Source organism: Pelodiscus sinensis, chromosome 5 (genome assembly GCF_052426305.1).
Source record: "Pelodiscus sinensis isolate ZL-2025 chromosome 5, ASM5242630v1, whole genome shotgun sequence".
Lineage (NCBI taxonomy): Eukaryota > Metazoa > Chordata > Testudines > Trionychidae > Pelodiscus > Pelodiscus sinensis.
In genome coordinates, this window is record NC_143056.1 from 33,497,407 (window position 1) to 33,510,186 (window position 12,780).

Below are 12,780 nucleotides of genomic sequence, written 5' to 3' on the forward strand. Positions count from 1 at the left end.
ATAAAAAGGTGATTAAAAATTCATTTGAGGGACTAGACTTGTCAATACAAATGCACTGAGGGTGTTTCCCAGTTCAGCCAGTGATGGAGTAATTACTATAATTGACTTCTGTAGCTTAACCCAGGGAAGCAGAATTGTTGCTTTTCATATGGATTACTTCATCCTGTGACAAAGAGATGGGATGCTTAATAACATTCAGTTAAGATATGGACAAGACTTTGTCCTTTAAAAAGACTCTGCCAACTAGTTTTATATCCAAAATGAGAATTTATTTGAAAGATGTTTGTGGGATATGGTAGATGGGGAGTTGATAGTGGTACTTATATTTATATTCATTGGAATTTTTTTTATTGATTTTTGAATTCCAATGAAAATCAGGTTTTTTAGGGGTTTTAAGCAGTCCTTGAAGTGGTGTGAGTCCCATCTCAATAAAAATATGTTAGTACATGAGAACCAGAAAGCAAAACTGGCTACAAATTGGAAGTGAATCTTATCCTAAATTCTGGATTCAGAAAACGCCAAATTTCCTGGCTATTGAATACTTGCCTCTGGATTATGCAATATCTGATGAAGATCTGAATTTTGTGGCATGAGCCCATTTCTTCTAGGAACAAACAGAGATCAGCCTGATTTTACTGTCCTAGATAACTAGGTACAAAAACTAAATTAAAAGTATGAATGGAAAAAAAAATCAATGCTTTTAATACTTACTTTTAATAATTTCAGCAAGTGGCAAGAAAGGTAAGATGTAAGTATTAATTATGTGTACTGTTTTCTCTTGACAGTGTTTCTTTAAAAGGCACAGAAAATGTATTTTGTCATTGGCATTTTGTATTACTTTAATTTCTGCCCCCCTGAAATGTTTTGGGGAAAAGGCTGAATATTTTTTCCTCTTGCATTTAGTAACTGTTGGTTTGGGAAATTGCCAGGTGTCTTGGCTGTGCTGCTAGTTTTTAAACTTTTAAAAAACGTATTATTTCTTTGTGAGTCTCAGTTTTTCTGGATGTCCTAAAATAATTATAATTTGTGTTCTGTATTACTTATTTCAATATATAAATGTCTTCCTTTTGCAAGTCAGTTTAAGTGATGGAAGGGACCATCATTTCTTGATGTCTGTCTGTCTTAAGGGTGTTAGAGCTTTACCTAGTAAATCTGGCACAATTTTTCCTATTCAAAGGATAGACATCTTTGTCCATAGTAGAATTGTGCCTCTCAAGACCGGTTAAGCAGGCACTCCAGTTTATCATATACCAATATTGGATTTAAAAAAAATATGTTTTAGGAATTATTTGAGGAAGGTGGTGTGGCCTGTATATGTAGGAGGGTTTGACTCGATTATCATAATGGTCCCTTTTGGCCTTGGAATCTTCTAACTTTATGAATCATGCAGAGAAGAACGGTCTCCTATAATTAACAAGCAGGGGATCATTATTAGAATTTACTTGTGATTTTAATAATAATTTTCTAGCTCTTTTAGCTTTCAAATGAAACTCAAATGAAAAACACAATTCAGAGTTTTGTTACTTAGAAGTTTACAGGAGAATTTAAGAGAATTTCATGATGAGTTTGAACAATTTTCTTTACAGTATTTGTTTTCACAGTAGTTTGAATTCAAATGGATATAATGAATGTCAAGCAGATCTGCACCTACTGTTTTGTTTACTGCAAGGTTTTTAGCATCTAACTGCCCAGTGAGCTTCCTTTCCAATAGATATGACAAGTCATTTAGTATTTACTCCCATCACCTATTTTAAAATATTAAGAGATGCACATGAAAGATTTTTCTTTATGGTAAAACTCCTCAGGGCAGGAACCATCTTCCTATAAGTGTATTATGTCCTGGCCACTAAAGGCACTGATTCTGCTTGGAGGACTCTGGGTATAACTGCAGTAAATAATAGTAATCTATAAAACACTCTAATCCAATCATATTCCCTATGTGCCACCCAACTAGTAGAATTATATCTAAAAATATAATTAGGATTAAAAAATCCTACTCCAGAACCCATTCAATTAAAATGTTAGGAAAGCATCAGCTTTAATCTGGTTTTTAGGGGTGGTATTCATAGAATCATAGAACTGGAGACTCCACTACTTCCCTAGGTAACCCATTCCAGTGCTTCTCCATCCTCCAAGTGAAATAGTTTTTCCTAATATCCACCCTGGACCTCTCCCACCACAACTTAAGACCATTGCTCCTTGTTTTGCCATCTGTCACTACTGAGAACAGCCTCTCTCCATCCTCTTTGGAACCTTCCTTCAGGAAGTTGAAGGCTGCTATCAAATCCCCCCTCACTCTTCGCTTCTGCAGACTAAACAGACCCAAGTCCCTCAGCCTCTCCTCATAAGTCATATGCTCCAGCCCCCTAATTATTTTGGTTGCCCTCTGCTGGACCCTCTCCAATGCGTCCACATCCTTTTTGTAGTGGGGGGCCCAGAACTGGACACAATACTTCAGATGCAGCCTCACCAAAGCTGAATAAAGGGGAATGATGACATCTCTGGATCTGCTGGCAATGCTCCTCTTAATGCAACCTAATATGCCATTAGCCTTCTTGGCTACAAGGGCACACTGTTGACTCATATCCAGCTTCTCATCCACTGTTAACCCCCAGGTCCTTTTCTGCAGAACTACTACTTAACCAGTTGGTCCCCAGCTTGTAACTATACATGGGATTCTTCCGTCCCAAGTGCAGGACTCTACACTTGTCCTTGTTGAACCTCATCAGATTTCTTAGCGGTAGTTGATGTAGGATCAGAGGAACTTTTGTTCTCCATTTTCTCCACCTTTTAGCCTTCAAAACTGTAAACTCCCAAGTTGATCAACAGGTGGGAAAACGGACAAGAATCTTCTTCTAAAGATGATGTCTAAAGCTGCTTGGTGGATGGAATAGCAGGTGTCACTCACCATCCCAAAGCCCAAGTTAATAGCTATCTGCCCTTCAGCAGCCCACTCGAGTAAGACACAAGAGCCTGTCAGTGCTATTCATGCTGGAATCTCATACTCTAGCTTTTTCCGGGCTAGTCCCCTTTTTGAGGCAACCTTCCCAGGAAATCTGTAAGGGTGTCCAATGCACTACCGAGCTTGTCTGGTCAGGAGCATCCCTCCCACCTGCTCTGGGTCTTTGAACCTCAGAAGTGACAACCCTATGCTGCAGCAGGAAAGGCCCTGACTGTCCCTAAGAATTGAGCTCCCAGTCTCTGGGATGCAGAGGGGAGCTAGTGCTGGTGATTGAGGGGTGAAAGGAGCTGGGTTGCCAGGGCCCCTGGCCGCGTGGCGTCCTTCAGCCTCGGAACAAATGGCTGAGACTGCCCATGGAGCGCCGTGGCTTGCAGCCTCTCCGAGACAAGCCCAAGCCCCCAGGGGCGCCAGCCGGGGAAGGGCGGATCAGCGGCGCCTCTCAGGCAGCAGCCTTCCTGCTCCTTCCGCTGGTGCCGCAGCGACACCCGGTGGCCGACGCTCACTACCGCAGCGCGAGGCCAACCCCGGGCGGCGCGCGCTGCGTCTGCTCCCCGGGCTCCCAGCGAAGCTGCTGTAATGCCGCGCGCGGGGCAGGGGGCGCTACAACCTCGTGCCTCGGCAGCGGCGGGGCGGACGCGCTGGCATCAGCGGAGGCCGGACCTAGTGGCGTGGCAGATGCAAGGCGAGCTCGCTCCTGCCCGTGCAGGCTCCTGCTCGCCTCGCGACGGAGCTGAGAGCACCTCGGGGGCTTGCAGGCGGACGACGAGAACATTGTTTTAGCAGGTATTCCTCCAAGCTCGCCTGCCATCTTAGAGAGACTCCGGGAGGCTTTTTGAATGGTGGCTCCATAGCTCAGTGGTTAGAGCACTGGTCTTGTAAACCAGGGGTCGCGAGTTCGATCCTCGCTGGGGCCTTCCCTTGCTTTTGGCTGTATAATTTTGGGGAATGATATTGTCTTTGTATTAAATGCAACCAAACTTCTTTTAGGTCATTGTATTTTTTAATTATAGTGACATTTCTAAATTCCACAGCACTTTAGTGAATATTACAAATTTAAGTGCAGAAATATAATAGTGTACGGATATTAATGATCACTCGATTAAATTAATAATTAATAATATTTGTATATAAATAATAAACATCAAGTATTACTTTAACATTAATATAATTAACTCCCTTTGCTTCTATTTACCAAGGGGGATAATGCATCTTTTGAGTGTATTGCGGGAACCAGCAAGTAAATGTTTGTAAAGCACTCTACAATTCTCCCCATGAGAGGTGCTGTGAAATGTTATTATTAAGAGATTAAAGTAGCACAATGCCCCTAGGTAGGGAATGAGTGGCATAAATGGAATGTATGCTAGCTGGACAAGCTTATCTGTCTCTTCACAGCTTTGTACTGACCCAGGGCTGAGGGTTTTTTGTCTATGTCAGACACTGCACTTCTGAGAATTCACTTGTCTATTTTTGCTTTTCTATGGCATGGTAGGTTGGCTTAAGAAGAACTAAAGCCCTAGAAGAAAAAATCTGCTTTTGTATTGACTTGAACTTTTTTTTATCAATTTTTCAAAACAACAAGAAAAAGATTCAAATTAATAAAACTACCATTAACAAGAAGAAGGGGAAACGAAAACCTGGAAGCTTCATTCTTTCATTCACTTTTTGACACAGGTGTGGTTACAACAACACAGGGAAGGACCAGGACAGGGTCACAGGTTCAGTGTGGCCTACTTATAAGTGCCGTCTAAGAATGTAACAGGGGTGTAATAATGGGCCAGAATACTACTAAGAGCTGCTGAGTTTTCTGTGCCTTGATTGTAATATTCTGGGCTGTTAAAAACCTGCTTTTCTTGAGCTGGTTTTTTTAGGACAGTCCCAGGGGATTAGCCAGTGATACTAAAATAGCACTTTGCTTTGTCCCAGTTTCAGTGTTATTGATTGGCTTACACTATCAACCCTCTCCTACTCACCCCCCACTTGATGGTTCCCCTACAACAGGAGTGGGCAGTAATTTTAGAAAGGGGGGGGCACTTCACAAATTTTGAAGTGGTCCCAGACCACCCTGGAAGGGACAGTGCCTCAGACAGAAGGGGTGGGGCCACGACACTTCCGTGCTCCCTCACCCACAGACCCTGATTGGCCCTGGGGGCAGAGGGAGCACTGAAGTCTTTGTCCCTGTCTCCCTCCCCTGGTGCCTAGAGAGAACCGCCAGCTATTCTGAAGAGCTAGCAGTTCACTCTAAGTGCCGCACGCCACTTGCAGGGCTGAAGGACACTTTGCATGCTCCCTGTGCCCCCAGACCAATCAGTCTGGATGTGAAGGTTCTTGCACCCTGCCCCTGTCCTGCAAGTGCATGAGGTGCCTAGAGTGACCCGCCAGCTGTTCAAAATAGCTGGCGGTTCACTCTAGGCACTGTGCACCCCGGGTGGGGGGAAGAGACTTTGTGTGCTCCCCCGTCTTAAGGTCTCGATTGGTCTGGGGTTGGGGGAGTGGCAGGACGGCCACAGGCTGGATCAACCTGCTTGGTGGGCTGGATCCAGCCTACGGAGGTTCTCTTGCCCACACCTACCCTACAACCTACCGATCAAAATGAACATGGGGCTCAGCTATGTGGGACCAGAACGTGCTTGTCCATTGGTGTAATCGCTAGTTTTCCATAACTAGGTCTGGATCAACCTGGAGAATCCAGTGATTTAGAGAAACATGGATTTTACTGCAGGCAGTTCAACAAAGCCTCACTGCTGCAGCTGAGCCAAAAGTTCATGTGGAAAGTTTGGAAAGCCAGCTAGGGAAGGGACTGATAGTCAAAACTTGGTCTTCACCTCTGGAGAGCCCAATGTCCTACTGCAACCAACCTGCCCTGCTCTCCCCATCCAGAACCCTTGGCTGTCAAATGAGTGTTCTCCCCCCCACCCAAACATCACACAACACCATTAAGGAAGATGTTTCAGTTTTCGTGGGTTTTTTTTTAACTGCTTAGTGTAATTCCTATAGCATACTCCAGCATACAGCCAGAGACAATGTTGTCATTGCTGATTGGGCTGAGGGTATGTCTACACTTGCACTTGATCAATAAACTTTTGTTGTTCACCGATGCTTAACCACCAGAACAACTAAGTTTTGCTTCAGGAAGTGAAAGTATGAATGCTGGTTTGTTGGTAGTGTAGACATACCCTGAGAGGTTGGTTTATTGTGAAGTTGTGTCTAATGAATATATCGGGAGGTAAATGCCTTTTCAGTGTATAACTGTCTGTCTAGACGCAGGAATGGGTTTCTGTACAGGGCAGAAAAACAAAACTGTGAGGCTTTTCATATAAATTATTCATATAAATTATTTACATGTTGTGATGTAATCATAGTCATGATGTAAACATCTCCATGTGTACAGCTACAGATAAGCAGCACAATTAAATGTCCAGGAATGTATTAGGGTAAATACTGTAAGAAGCTATTATAGAAAAATTTGAAAACTGTTCCTAATTTCTGTACCAATCAAAAACTTTCATATTCAGAAAAGTACATGTCAATTTATTTATAGTATGTATTACTTTTATGATTAAAATGTTTTCTGACTGGCTGAAGTTTTACAAGTTATAAGTTAGGTGAGTTATTGGTTAGCTGCCAATCAGCCTGCCTAATTCATTGTCTTTTTGCTATTAAAGTCCACTAGCAATGGGATGGGAATGCTACCTATGGAAAGGTCTTTTGTGCACTCCAAGGAGTTTCTAAAAAAAAAAATCTATAAAACAAATATCTATAAATAGAATATGACAGACTAGTCAAGAAAGGCTAAGTCAACACTGTTCACAGCAGCTCCAATTAAGCAAGACAGGCTGTGCCTAATTTGTGGGTGGAACAGGGCAGAAAGGTTAATTAAGCCATTAGGCAGAGTCCACAAACAGGCAAAGGATGGAAGTGGAAAGGAGGAATCGAGGAGAGTCCCAGAGAGCAAGAGAGAGTGATTAATTGATTGCAGAGGCAGCAGGTTTGCAGAAATGTTGATCACAATACACTGAAATGCACAATATGCTTCACGTGACCCAATGGGCTTTATAACTGAAAAAGCTTCATGCACTTTCCATACTATTCAAAATTCATATCTCGTCCTGTATATGAAACAGGCCAGCTGATAGGGGAGGGCAAAAAGGGCAATTGCTCTGGTGCCTGCAGCAGCAGCCAGAGCCCCTGGCCTTTTAGAATAGTCATGGAAACAAGAGCTTGGGGAGAGGGGGGGTCTGCACCATCTGGGTGGTGCTGGGGACTGGCTGCCCCAGTCCTACACCTTCCGTACAAGGCCATGGAAGCACAGAGTTCCCCCCCCCCCTCCCCATTGCCCATAGGCTTGGCAATCCTGTCAGCTCCCCCCATGTGAAATTCTTATTGGAACGAAAATTGATTTTCTAATGAAGGCATAACTCTGTAAACTTGGAATTTAGCAGCTTCATCCTTTTATGGAGAGACATTATCCATCTGGGTTTTACACTGTACACTGTGTCATTCTTCAGATGTCAGAGCCCCAGTAACTTTGCTTTCATAAGATTTTCTTGAAACCAGCTTACATTCAAACACTGGAAGTAGTTATGTCAGCACTACCTTGGCTTCCATCTGTTCAAATGACAACAGTTAGTTTGTGGCCCACAGTGCGGTTTGTGAGTCCTCTAAGGCCCTTTTGGAATCATTACACTCTTAACAAGATCTTTGGATTTTTCCCAAACGTCATGAGCCACATGTTGCTCCTACTTGCACTTGTTTTTCTCCACTGACTTCAACAGCACTATTTGTTAGTTATAAAAGAGAAGCCAGAGTTTGGTCTTTAATAATTAGTCCATTTTTTTATCCTTTAACTGTTAGGAGCATATCTTCAACTGGTGTAAATAGAACAGTGTGATTTTTTTGACTGACATTCTTTTTCCTTGAAAAATGCAGCTTTAGAGACACTTAAACATTTTTTGCTAATTCATAGTGAATTTCAGTGGAATAAAATCAAACTCTTTAAGTCATACAGGATAATTAATTAGTTCCCACCTGCATTCCCCAAAATCTTAGTTGAATTACTTCATTCTGAATTGATTGGTTCCTTCCTATGCATTCCTGCCAAATTGTCTTCACCAGGTCAGCGCACCTGCTTGACATATCTCCAGGGCTGTGCATAATCATGAAAAGTGCCCCTGCTATAATGTTGTGTGCAATTTAGAGATTCAAAAACTGGAAAGTTACACAAGCTGTAGGATTTTAGGTGCATGTGTTGTATATGTATGATATTGGAAAGCAGGAAACAAAACGTGTACATTTGACTCCAAAAAACCTGAATCAATGTTCACTTGTAACAAAGGAAATACTTTTAAATATAAACCTTATATTTATAACTATTTCCTAAACTCAGCAAACCTGTCATGTGTTTGATCTTTTCATGGTTTAAGTTGCCAATAATTATGTGAGATAGCAATTTGGACCAAAAAATCGCTTTAGGGAATTATGAAGTTTATTTTAACATGAACATAAATTTAATAAGGGACTGTTAACAGGGAAAGTAAGACTTGAAATTACTGTGTGGATCTTTATTCATCAGGTCACAGTAAGCAGCTTTGTTTACTGCAGAGCATACAGTACAATAGCTAATGTTACATGTACCCCCAATGCCCTCTGTTGGGAAGATCATTTCAGAGCTTTTCTAGTACAGGCGGTCCCCGGGTTACATGGATCTGACTTGCATCGGATCCCTACTTACAAACGAGGTGAGGCAACCCCGCACTAGCTGCTTCCCCCCAGCAGACCAGGGAGACGCGAAGCTAGCGCCCTCCTCCCCAGCAGATGAGGGAGACACAGAGCGGCTTTTCTCAGCAGACACCTTAGCTTGAGAATAAAGGACTGAGGGAAGTGAGGTGTGGGAGAATAAAACTGACCTCTGGAGAAATGTTTGGCTAGAGTTTCCCCTACAATATGTACCAGTTCCAACTTACATACAAATTCAACTTAAGAACAAACCTACAGTCCCTATCTTGTACGTAACCCGGGGACTGCCTGTATATATTTGAGGGAGTTTGTGCGTCTGTCTGCCTGCCTGCCTGTCCATCCATCTGTGAGTCTGTTCAAGGACTCCTCCTAAATGTAGTATACCGTTTCCTTTTCTCATCACTTAAAAGGTCAGGGTTTGGTTGTGCCACAACAATGGGATATGCATGGAATGCGAGTGTTTCTCATTAAACAGAAAGGGGACTGTGATAGTTCAGAAAGATCATGGGGCAGGAGCGGGGCAGTAAACAAGTGCACCCCTGCCAACTGTGGAGAGCCATGGATCAGCTGCTGAACGGACAGCAGCTCACCTCCCTGGCTGGCCTAGGAGAGAGGTCCCTGCCACACCGCCAGCCCGAGAGAGCCACAGAGCAGCCCGTGGCCCTTGCTGTCCCAGCCAAGTCCAGGGCAGCAGCTGCTGGCCGGGCTGTGCAGTCCCTGTCACCCTGGGCCAGCCCCAGGTAGCAGCCAGTGGCCAGGCATCATGGACCCAGCTATCCAGGCCTAGCCCCAGGGAAAAACCACTGACCTCCCCCACACGTTGCCCTGAGCCCCATCCTTAGCACCCAGCCCTGACTCCCGCACCTCCTGTTGCTTCCCCAGCTCCCTGTCCTGAGCTCCTCCCCACCCCTCAACCCTGATTCCTACCCCCCCCCCCCCACAACGACAGCCCCTTGTCCTAAAGGACGCGAGCAATGGCAGATAAATCTTGTAGTAACAAATACAGCTTTAGTTCCATCTAGGTAGAGTTGATGGAGCGTTTCTTTTGCCTCACCAGGTTGACTAGACTTTGGACACAGAAATTGTAAAATGTAACCTCCTTGTTTTGTATTTGTCATTAGCTAATGACCTTGGTGTTTATGTGTGTATACACAGTCACAGAACACTCTAAGCTCTCATTTTCAAATAAGACTTTTGAATATAATGCATTGGTCCTTTCGGAACTATTGGTACTGTTTTAAAGAAAAGGCATTAATTAGCATCTATAAAATTGAAATCCATGTCAAAAGCTCCCTGCAATAGAAATAAATAAAAAAAAGCAATAAAATGATTCACTTCCCCAGCTATCAACTGTAAATGCACAGAAACAGCTACCATAGGTAACCTATAAACAGTTTCTCAGCCTGACAAAGTATAGCAGAGGCAGTACAGGGTTACAGAGGTGGGATACTAGAAATGGATTTTAATGTAGACACTGCTGGATTCTTCTGTTGAGATTTCTATACTACAGGCTTCTTTTGGAAGAAGCTTCTTCCGAAAGAGAGTGTCCACACTGGCTAAGCGGATTGAAAAAGTGATCTGCTTTTTTGAAAGAGAGCATCCAGACTGATTGGCCACTATCTTGCATAAAAAGCCACTTGGAACCACTTCAGGCAGGGCTTTAGGTCACCAGTTGCTTCTGAGTGCTGGTGCCAGAGCCTAGCTGAAATACGTGCTTAAAGGGACCCTCTGGACAGCTGTTTCTCTGCTTCTGCTGAGTACTTGCCTATCTCTTCGAGGGACAGCAAAGCTCTCACAGTGTGTGCTGTGGTTGTCCAGCTTTTTTGGATGCCACAGCTTTTTCCTTTGAGCCATGGAGCTGGAGCAGCCCCTGGGCATGCGATGGCCCCACATGGCCATGCTGCAGTTTCTGCAGCACTTTGTGCTGGCTGCCTTCCTGCTCCTGACCGAGCTCGACCCCAAGTGCATTCTGGAGACCCTCTCCTTGAGTACAGGGGGCAGAAGGCTGGTAGGCAGGAGAGCGACAGCAGCTGGGCGTGCCATTACATCGCGCATGATGGCATTCATACTATCACATCGCTGCATGAGCTGGCCCCATGCCCGGTTCTGGCACTCTGCATCCTCTCCGAACTTCTGTGCCAGGGTCTGCACGCAGGACGCTGACATGCTGCTGCATTAGGTCTTCCTGGACGCTGGCATGCTCTTGGGTCTAGGGCTCTGGCAGATGGTTCGGGTAGGGTGGCTCACCCCTCAGTCCCGACTGTGGAGAACACAAAGAGGGAGAGGCAGTCAGTCATCCATGCAGACACTATCCCTGAGGCCATGCCCTCCTCTGTGAGCAGCCACCAATAGGCCTTGGGCCAAAGAAGGGGGATGTCCTGGGAGTAAGGCCATGTCTGGGCTGCACAGCAGGCCCTGCCTCACAGAGGCCCTCTGGGTGCTCACCTGAAGATCCCTCCCCAGCATCAGACGAGGCCTGGGAGATATACACGCTCACATGAACTGGCTCTAACGAGAGCGTGATGATGGCCGCATTGTCCGCCTCCTCCTCCTCCTGCTTCTGGTGCTGGTCCTCCTCCTTCTGCTCTGCTGTGACCTCCAACTGGGCAATGACATGCGTCTTGAGACCGGAGTCCACGACGACGGGTGGGAAAATGGCTTCCTTTCCCCCCCAAGAGTTGGTGCAGCTCCTGGTAATAGGGGCAGCTGTGGCGTCCTGCCCCGGACTGCAAGCTGCGCTCTCTGGCCCTCATGTATCCCTGGTGGAACTCCTTTACCTTACTCCAGACCTGTTCCAAGGTCCAGGATGGGTGTCCACGCTCCGCCAGGGACTCGGCCATGCACTCAACAATATTGGTGTTACGTTGCTTGGAGCAGAGATCCTGCAATATCTCCTCTTCACCCCACAGCTCGAGGGGCAGGATCTCCACTCTGGACCAGGAAGGTGCCTACCTCTTGGTCCCCCATGTGGGTCCTAGAACCTCCGGGGCTGCTCCCTATGAGGACCACGCAGGTTTCGGGGTCTTGAGGCTGGGTCATGGGTGGCAATGCCTGTGGCAGGGAGAGCCGCATGGTCAGGGTGCTGCTCTCAGGCCAGCTTCCTGCTACAAGGCTTGTCCAGGGTGCCTGAAGCTTTAAGAGGGGCCAGAAGATAGGAACTATAGTGTTGTGATTATGTTGGATGGAGTGTCTACCAGGGCATCTGTGTTGTTTCCTGGAGGCCTCTTCTTTTGAAAGAAACCCCTCTTCCCCGTCCTCACACGCCTTTTTCCAAAAGAGCTCTTTCGGAAAAAGCCTTTTTCCTCATACAAAGAGGATTACCAATGCTGGAAAACCCCCTCTGTTCTTTAGATTTTCTTTCAAAAGAACATGATTGCACTGTGAACGTAATTGAAGTTTTTTTAGAAAAACGGCCATTTTCCCAAAAAAACTCTGCAGTGTAGACATACTCTAATAGAAGGAGGGAATATTTACAGGTTTAGTTTACATAGTGATCAATGCTTGGATTTGTAATGTAAATAAATAATTAGTGGCATCTTACCTTTAAGCCACTGGTACATAGAATATCAGTGACCTTCTAGACTAGAAGTTGTTTACAGATGTCTCTATACTTTTGTGTGTTGTGTAATAGGAGTGGGGGACTTATTAAAGTATTCAATAGTGTTTAGGCTTGTCACTTAGAAATTGATCAATAATATTTGAATTCACTGTTGCCATTGGATTACATGTGTCTTGCCACAGGATACGTCACAGACACTAATTGTAAGCCGTTTGTTCTGGAACCCTGGGAGGAAAAAAAGGCAAGCAATAGGCTAAATTAATAATATCAGCGGTATTTTCTGAAGTGCACTGGGATGAGGACAAGAGCTCTAATGGTGATGACAGCAACTGATGGCCCTAAATATGGAATATGAAGGCTTTTTTCTTAATACTGAATTTGCAAAGAAACAGAGACAAAACAGGATCTGCATTAGTTGCCAAAAGTATCCAGTGTAAAACTTGCCAAAATTGCCAAAAGTATCCAAAAGTAAAACTTGAGGGATGAGGTATCGAATTGCCCTTTTACATTTTAAATTTCATATACT

At 44.7% G+C, this 12,780-nt stretch overlaps 1 non-coding gene across 1 annotated transcript; it reads left to right on the forward strand.

The window, feature by feature from the left end:
* The first annotated feature begins 3,803 nt into the window (after positions 1–3,803).
* TRNAT-UGU (transfer RNA threonine (anticodon UGU)) lies at positions 3,804–3,876 on the forward strand. The gene has a single exon. It is a non-coding gene; the product is annotated as a tRNA-Thr (tRNA).
* The last annotated feature ends 8,904 nt before the right edge of the window (positions 3,877–12,780 follow it).